Source organism: Mandrillus leucophaeus, unplaced genomic scaffold (assembly GCF_000951045.1).
Source record: "Mandrillus leucophaeus isolate KB7577 unplaced genomic scaffold, Mleu.le_1.0 Scaffold434, whole genome shotgun sequence".
NCBI lineage: Eukaryota > Metazoa > Chordata > Mammalia > Primates > Cercopithecidae > Mandrillus > Mandrillus leucophaeus.
The window spans coordinates 1039044-1047549 of record NW_012104632.1 but is presented as its reverse complement, the minus strand read 5'-3'; the positions used below and the strand labels follow the sequence as shown (position 1 = coordinate 1047549).

The 8506-nt window shown below is 43.4% G+C and overlaps 1 long non-coding RNA gene across 1 annotated transcript; it reads right to left on the bottom strand.

The window, feature by feature from the left end:
• Positions 1–208: 208 nt before the first annotated feature.
• LOC105549318 lies at positions 209–1068 on the bottom strand. Its single transcript, XR_001007529.1, has 2 exons — positions 653–1068; positions 209–467 (listed from the first exon to the last, which is right to left on the bottom strand). It is a non-coding gene; the product is annotated as an uncharacterized LOC105549318 (long non-coding RNA).
• Between the last annotated feature and the right edge of the window lie 7438 nt (positions 1069–8506).

The following is an 8506-nucleotide window of genomic DNA, read 5'->3' as shown; positions in this document are numbered from 1 at the left end:
AAAAATCAAGTTGAAACAGCCCAGGAGATAGATGGCGATTAACTCTGCATTCTTTTTAGACTTTTATTAATTAGCTCTCTAGACTCAAATAGGTTACATCCTCTGAGCAGTAAATTGCATGCCATTTGCAAGCTCTGTGGATGAAATTTGCATGTGGCCTAAATGCTATCCACATTGTTGTGTTAAGTAGCATTTTATCTGTCTGGACTGGTCCCCTGCCTCCTCCCCCAGCCCCAGTGGAAAGTTTTATCCACTCTTCTTGTAGGAAGGGAAGGTTGCGTGTAGTTTGGTCATTTGGCGCCATCTTCTTTTTTATTGTTAAATCCACTAAAGCCAGTCATGCCTGGCAGTACCAGGCCGGCTCCTTCCGGGGTTCTGGTCGGCGAAGCTTTCAGAGTTCTTTGCTGATTATTTACTATAAATGTTTTCAGCTTCTGTCTTTGCTTTAAGATCTGATTAAAAGAAACCTTAAAAAAAGAAGGTAGATTTTGGTTATGTTTTTCTGTCTTCCCTGTGTCCCCCCAACCCCAATCACCAACTTCCCCCATCCCCAGCAACATGGGCATTTTGTGTATTTGTTTAAAAGTATTTTAGGAAGCACCGTAATACTGCACAGCTTGGAGGTTAAGATAGAATTGGATGCTTCCCTCACCATCAGTTGATGGAATCATCAGTGTTCCGGTTCTATTTATCTTCACAATTTGAGAATGTTTCTGAACAGCTGCCCTTCCGAGGATGCTGGTATTTAGACAGACCTTCCTGTCATTTATCTGACTCACAGGCACAACTCTTTTGAAAGAATTAATATCAAACTTACATATGAAAATCTACCATGTAGAAATGGATTCTTTTCAATACCTACTTTTCAATTCAACCAGGAGATCCCATCTATTTTTAAAAATCATTAATCACATACTTCTGACATTTTCCCTTTCAGTTTCCTCAGGGGGAAAGAGTTATTTGAATAACAAACAAACAAACAAAAACCCCTCATCGCAAATAGCTGTCAGCCTCCTATGAGAACAAAAGCACTCTCTCACACGGAGACCTACCGTGTTTTGTTTAGTTAGAGGCAGCAGGGTGGTAGGGACACTATGCAGAAAGGCTTGGGTTAATGAGCACTTTCTGGATTGAGTGTCTCTCCTGATTAACTCTTGGATTACTTGCTTTGAGTTGCTAACCCTCTCTCACTGCCCACTCAAGAATTTCCCACATGGTAGCCTCCTCCATAGATGCCCCTCCCTAGATGCACTGATGGTAGACCGCATAAAAATGTGTAAGCAGTGTGGCTTTCCAATGAACTGAAAGCAAAAAGCTTAAGCATTACTTTTTATTTCCTTGATCTAAAGAACATGTTTTGGGGATATTTTCTTAATGAAGATCTAAGTTGATCTAGAGTTATAAATAAATTCTATAAATAAATTAGTTACGAACTAATTTTTAGACCCAAGTCTTTTGTTCAAACTGACTCTTACATAGAAACTCTAAAACTTTGGGGGGGAAAGGGACAGTTGGGGATCAAATTCACTCCCCCTCACCTCTCTCTTGGTGCTCCCCAAAGGATCTTCAGGGACCGAAGTTTAAAAACCATTTTGTATAACGAAATGGGACCCGAAAGACATTCTTTCTAGTGACTTTGTGTTAGATTGAGCCATATGAAATGCCACTATATGAGCCATTTTGACCTAAAAAACAAAAAAAAAAAAACAGCACTAGAATACCAGAATATTTTTAGTGTAATCACTGTACCTGATAAGAAAATGGAGAAATGAGAAAGCTTGAAATTTAGACTATATGCTCCTCATAAGCAAATAGTGACTTCCTCCCTTCTTCCACAGTCACCTGGCAAGTCCCTTCTATGTGCTGCTGGTTCTAGAGATACAGAGAAAAAAGGCATAGTCACTGCCTCCAAATCATTCACAGTGCAAAGGACAAATAAATACAGAGGGACCCATGGTATGATGAAACAGTCCAGGGTGGTAGGAACACAGAGCGAGGGTTTCTAGGATCCTGAAAGCCATGTTGCATGGAGCTCCGAGTCCCTGAGTTTTCAGACTGCTCTTTCTGTGGATTGTGCCTAAGTAATGACAGTTTCAGAACATAGAAACTCAGTGTCCATCCTTCATAGCCAGGATGGATATGATAGTCTGGAAGTCAACAGTAAACCCAGTGACTTGTTTTCTTCGCTTATTCTTTCATTTTAAGAAAGTGCTTAGAATCCACAAGTTGTGCTTAATGCCAGCAGAGGCATTACGTGTGCCAGCCCTGCCCTTAGGCACAGTTACTCCCCACACTAACCTCCCGTTGCATTTAAAAATCATCACTTTATTGAGTCATAATCCAACTCTCATGAGGTTCACATTTTTGAAGGACACACCTCAGTGGTTTTCAGTCTGTTCACAAAGTTGTACAATGATCATCACTATCTAATTCCAGAACATTTTCCTTACCCTAAAAGCAACCCCATACCCATTGGGGTTCACTCCCTATGCACCCCTCTTCCTTTCTCCTGACAACCACTAATCTACTTTTTGAATCTATAGATTTGTCTGTTTGGGACATTTCCTATAAATGGTACTACATAAATATGCCCTTTAATCTCTGGCTTCCTTCACTCTGCATAATGTTTTCAAGGTTTGTCCATTTTGTACCATGTATTAGTACTTCATTTTTCTGGCCCAGTAGTGTTCAATTGTAGGAATATACCCCATTATCCATTCCAATGATGGATATTTTTGGGGGGATATCCACTTTTTGGCCATTATAATTCCACTATGAACATTTGTGTACAAGTTTTTGGTTGGACACACATTTTCATTTTTGTTGGGTATATATCTAGGAGTGGAATTGCTGGGTCTTATGGCAACTCTATGTTTAACATTTTGAGGAACTGGGATGTATAGGGTTTTGTGCCTATGTTATGAAACTAATTATGAAGCATCTTATATTCATTATCGTTAGATCTGTCTCCTCTATTAGGTTTTAAGTTTCTTGAGACAGGGATTATCCTTCTTCATCTTTGTATCCACCACAGTCCAGCACTCACCAAAGCACGAAGTAGGTTCTTAGGAAACTGTTGAGAATAAAACTGACCAGTGCAGCATCCTCCTGCCCTTAAAGTCACCAGCACACCTGGGAACACAGGCTTTCTCTTTCTCTCTTCCCTATAGCAAGTGACAGCTTATCAGGAATGGAGGCAGCTCGGTATTATCCATCAAGCCTTCCAACTGGGTGCACACCCTCCTTATCTGCTGTGGGGCCTTCACCAGCATCCTGGGATTTCCTCAGGCTGCCTCATCCCCACAGCAGCAGTGATGTGACCCACTCTGGTTTATGCAGATACATTAAGAGAGATTATTTTAAGTACCACTGAAACCCAAGCACAGGCAGGGCTGGTGGAAACCCCAGTATTTGGGGGCACACTCCCTGTTTGACATGGTTCAGTAATGACTCATACATCTACTTTAAGGGGGATTTGGACACGGAGGCACTAAGATACCTATCCAGGCTTTGACTTGGGAGCATTGTGCAGGAGGTTTAAGAAAGATTATTTTAAGACTATCTCAGAAGGCTGGAGCAGCATCTTTCTGATTTATTCTGCTACCTTTCTCTCGGAGCCTGTGATTTCTAACATGTATTTCAGGTTGGATTTAAGAGACAGAGCTGGCCCCTACCGAATTGGCCACCTTTGAAGTTACAGTACTGAGGAGGGGAGGGACAGATGGAACAAAAGTCGTAATTGCCCAAATTTACAATAGGTTCCCAGCAGCAGCCGGCACAAAAGAAATGTTAATGCAATAAACTGTAAATGGAAGGAAGCGAAGCAGGATTTATGGCTGGTGCAAACCTCCATCAAGGCACTAGAACCTCTTTCCTTCATCTATGAGGCATTTCAGTGGTCACAGTAGAATTGGGCTCGTTTGAAAATCAGTGGCTGCTCTGCGTCCTCCCTCCCTTGTGTGTCCTGCATCCCCTACACAAACCAATTCCTGTAAAAACCTGGGGAATCTGATAGAACAATTGGAGAAAAACGTCAGTCATTGAGGGTCGAGCCTGTAAACCTGGCAGAGCCCAGAGCGCGCACACATTCGCTGTGCACATGTGTGTGCTACAGCTGCAACCAAAGCACACATTTTCCTTCCCCAAGTCTGTGTTGGGGACCTCCGCAGACACAGCAGATGGCCAGAGTGTTTCCATGTTTCAGCCTCGAAGTGAGAGGGCAGCATGTCATTCACCAGTCGGGCACTTACCCATCCATCAGGGCCACCGCTATAAATGGCTGTTTTTCACATTTGGTTCCAGCAGGTTCCATCTCCATTCCGGCTCACACATACCTTTACCTGTGTTGTAACATGTGGGGTGCTCCTTGTCTCCTTGTCCAGACTGCTGGCCCGCTTGCTTCGTTAATTAGCCAAGGAGCACGTCTAAATGGAAAATTACTTTCTGAGAGCTGTGTGTCCTGGCTCCATGCTGTGAGGGGCTCCCTGTAATTAAACACGTTTTAAGAGTTGCTGTCTTGCGCATGTGCCCTGGACATCAGTGCTTTCCCCACTGGCTGGGTAGTTCTGTTTCAGACCTTAGACCTAAATAATAATAACAGTTACAAGGAAACTTGCATATCAGTTGATTAAGTGGGGGAATTTTTTTCCTTTTGGAAGTTGGGGGAAATAACTCCTCAGTGGGGAAGTGATTTTTCTGCCCTGTAGGGATAGGAAAGTGGTTAACCATCGTGGGGGCCTCAACAGACCTCAGCATGTTCGCGAAGTCCTTGGCCTCAGGTTCCTCATCCATCCCACTGCGAGAGTGGTATGGCTTGGGTAGGCCACGAATCCCCTCATTGGTCTCCATTCCGGAATTCTAACTTTAAAAATAAAATATCCATATTTAAAAGTTCCTGCTACCGTTTCAAAGAAGCTTCCCAAGAAGCTCTTCAGAGCTGGGTCCTGGAGGAACCTGTCACTGGGTCCCTTTCTGCTGGGGGATCGGTTCCTTTTATAAGTAGGAAAATATTTCTCCATACCCCTTACAGAGTTCATGGCTGACACCCCTATAACAAAAGACAGGTTAACAAGAGCAAAGCACACAAATGTATTTCATACAAGTTTTATGTGACACAGGAGCCTTCTGAAATGAAGCCTCAAAGACCCAGGGAAAACCGTGTTTTTATGGACAGTCATGCAGAAATATGATGAGAGACCAAAAGGGTTTGATCTAATGTAATAAACTTAGCAAGGCCTGTTTGTTCAGATTCTTCTTGGTGTTCCTGTGTGACTTTTTTTTTTTTTTTTTTTTTTTTGAGACAGAGTCTCCCTCTGTCACTCAGGCTGGAGTGCAGTGGTGTGATCTAGGCTCACTGCAATCTCCGCCTCCCGAGTTCAAGAGATTCTCTTGCCTCAGCCTCCCAAGTAGCTGGGATTACAAGCACATGCCACCACGCCCGGCTAATTTTTGTATTTTCAGTAGAGAGGGGGTTTCACCATGTTGGCCAGGCTGGTCTCGAACTCTTGACCTCAGATGATCCCCCGCCTTGGCCTCCCAAAGTGCTGGGATTACAGGAATGAGCTACCGTCCCCGGCGTGACATTTCTTTTCTCTGAGTACGGGGCAGGACACCTGTTATATGAGGGTCTTCAGGAGAGGAGGGAGAAGGTCCGAGGGTGACCTTCCTGCTTCTGCAGTTTTCTGGATTTCTTTCAGTTTATAGTACTCAGTAGGACAAGGTGTGTATTTGGGGATATCGTGTTCTGAGCCCCAACAGTAACAAAGAACAAAGAAAGGCTTTACGCAGTTTTTGCTGAGACTCTTACATTGGAGTTTATAGTGATGGACCTTCAGTCGGAGTGGCCACTAAAGAAAGTTTGACTTTCCATGTAGAATAGCAGGCTCTCCTTTGGCAAGTCTTTTCCAGACAAGGTTCTATAATTTTTTGCTAATAAATGTGTGGACAAAGTTATGGGATGTATAGAAGTCTGACGCCAAAACCATGTCAGAGTTTTTTTTGTTTTTTGTTTTTTTCCAACCAAGAAAAAAAGGCTGCCTAGGCTGAAGTGCAGTGGCACGATCATGGCTCACCACAGCCTCAACCTTCCAGGCCCAAGAGATCCTCCCACCTCAGCCTCCTGAATAGCTGGGACCATAGGCATGTGCCACCATACCCAGCTAATTTTTAGGTTTTTTTTGTAAAGACACGGTCTCCCTGTGTTACCTAGGCTGGTCTCAAACTCCTGGGCTCCAGCAGTCCTTCCAAAGTGCAGGGGTTATAGACATGAGCCACTGCACATGGTCCTGAAACAAAGATTGTTAGTAAAAGTTATTGAAATTTAAATCTACGATTCAAGTCTCAACACATAAGACACATGGCACATGGTAAAAAGTTGATTTGATTACATCCTAGGAGGCCTAGACTTGGGAAAGAAGGGGAAAAAAGTATGAGGCTGGGCATGGTAGCTTGTTCCTATAATCTCAGCACTTTGGGAGGCTAAGGCAGGCGGATTGCTTGAGGCCAGGAGTTAAAGACCAGCCTGGGCAACATAGCAAGACCCCATCTCTATCAAAACAAAACAACAGCAACAACAAAAAACCCCACACAAATTAAATTTAAAACGAAAAAGATGAAAGATGAGAAGAAGTATCTGTAGACAGCTTAAGTCTCTATTTTTTTCTACAAATGTACAGTTGTATATTGTAACATACTGCCTCTTTTGACCCTGTCTTCTCTGTTTCAACAGAGCTCATCTTTTTCTATGTGTTTCTGCTGCTACTACTTTTCCAAACCACAGCCATTGTCCTGTAATGCCCTTATGCATTTGGCCAAGCCCTCTTAGCTTCTGTATTATTTTGGGGTCTTAGTTGATGTTTGGGGTGTGTGACATTACAAAACACATGGGATGTAGATTTGGATTGGGAGAGCCCCTGAATTGCAGCACTCTGCTTTCCTCATCTGTAAAATGGGTATAATCTTGGAAGGGTAATTGTAAAGTGGTTTGCAGAAAGTGGGGTAACTGTTATTTGCAACAATCCTCCTGTAGTTTTATCTGCAAATGTCACCAGCTTTTGATTTACTCACTCTCACTTGTGTCTTCTTTTGTGCTGATACTGGCTCTGCTTTATCCCACAGGCTTTTATTTTTTTATTTTACTTTTTTTGAGACAGGGTCTCTCTCTTTCTGTCACCCAGGCTGGAGTGCAGTGGCGTGATCTTGGCTCACTGTAACCTCTGCACCTCTGCCTCCCAGGTTCAAGCGATTCTCCCCACTCGGCCTACTGAGTAGCTGGCCAGGCTGAGTGATCCTCCCGCCTCGGCTTCCAAAGTGCTGGGATTACAGGCATGAGCCCCCATGGCCAGCCTTTTTTTTTTTTTTTTTTGGAGGCAGGGTCTCACTCTGTTGTGCAGTGGCTTGATCTTGGTGCACTGCAACCTCTGCCTGCTGGGTTCAAGCAGATCTTGTGTCCCAGCCTCTCAAGTAGCTGGGAGTACAGGCCCCCGCCACCATACCCAGCTAATTTTTGTATTTTTTGGTAGAGATGGGGTTTCACCATGTTGGCCAGGCTGGTCTCAAGCTCCTGACCTCAAGTGATTCACTTGCCTCAGCCTCCCAAAGTGCTGGGATTACAGGCGTGAGCCACCCCACCTGGCCTGTCCATAGGCTTTTAAAGCACCAGGGCAGCAGGGCACTGGGTCAACAGGTATATTTGGGAATGTACATTTGGTTTCCTGTGTAATAGGAAAGAGATTAATTAAGGTCGTTAATGTGGCCTAATACTAAATCTCAGGAAGCCTCACAGGACACATGAGACAAATCTTTACAACACATATATGTTTTCATGCTTCTGAACGTTTTGAAGACCTTTTGCCACGCTGGGATTTTGTTTGTTTGTTTGTTTGTTTTGTTTTTGCTTTTGTTTGAGATGCCGTCTTATTCTGTCCCTCAGGCTCGAGTGCAGAGTGCAGTGGTACGACCGTGACTCACTGCAACCTCCGCCTCCCAGGTTCAAGCAGTTCTCCTACCTCAGCCTCCCGCGTAGTGCCCGGCTCCTGTTTTTTTTTTTTTTAATTGTTAAATCAGAAGGGCTCAGTATTGCTGTGCCTTGATGGAGTTTCTAGTTGAGGGATCAGTGTCATTTCTGGGTCCCCATCAGAATTACGTTCAAGCTATAAGTAGTTATGCAAAGTCATAGGTTAAATGATTTGGGAATAAAATGTCATTTGACGTGACAGAAATGAACCCTTAGAGGCCCACATTTCCACTGGGACTTGCTCTCACTTCCAGTTCTCGTGTTAAGTAATTTTATTAACTGAGGCAAGGAGGGGCATGCGGTGACAAGGGAAATATTTTTTGCTAACATTTTAATCCCAATCACAAAATTTATTGTGTGTGGCTTTATACGCATTTGTAGCTATAAAGCCCTGGAAGACGATGAAAGTAAAAATTAGAATGTGTTGTTTTTCTGCCCAGGTGTTATTTAAAGCATTGTATGAATTGTCAAAAAGATTAATTGTTGTTGCTT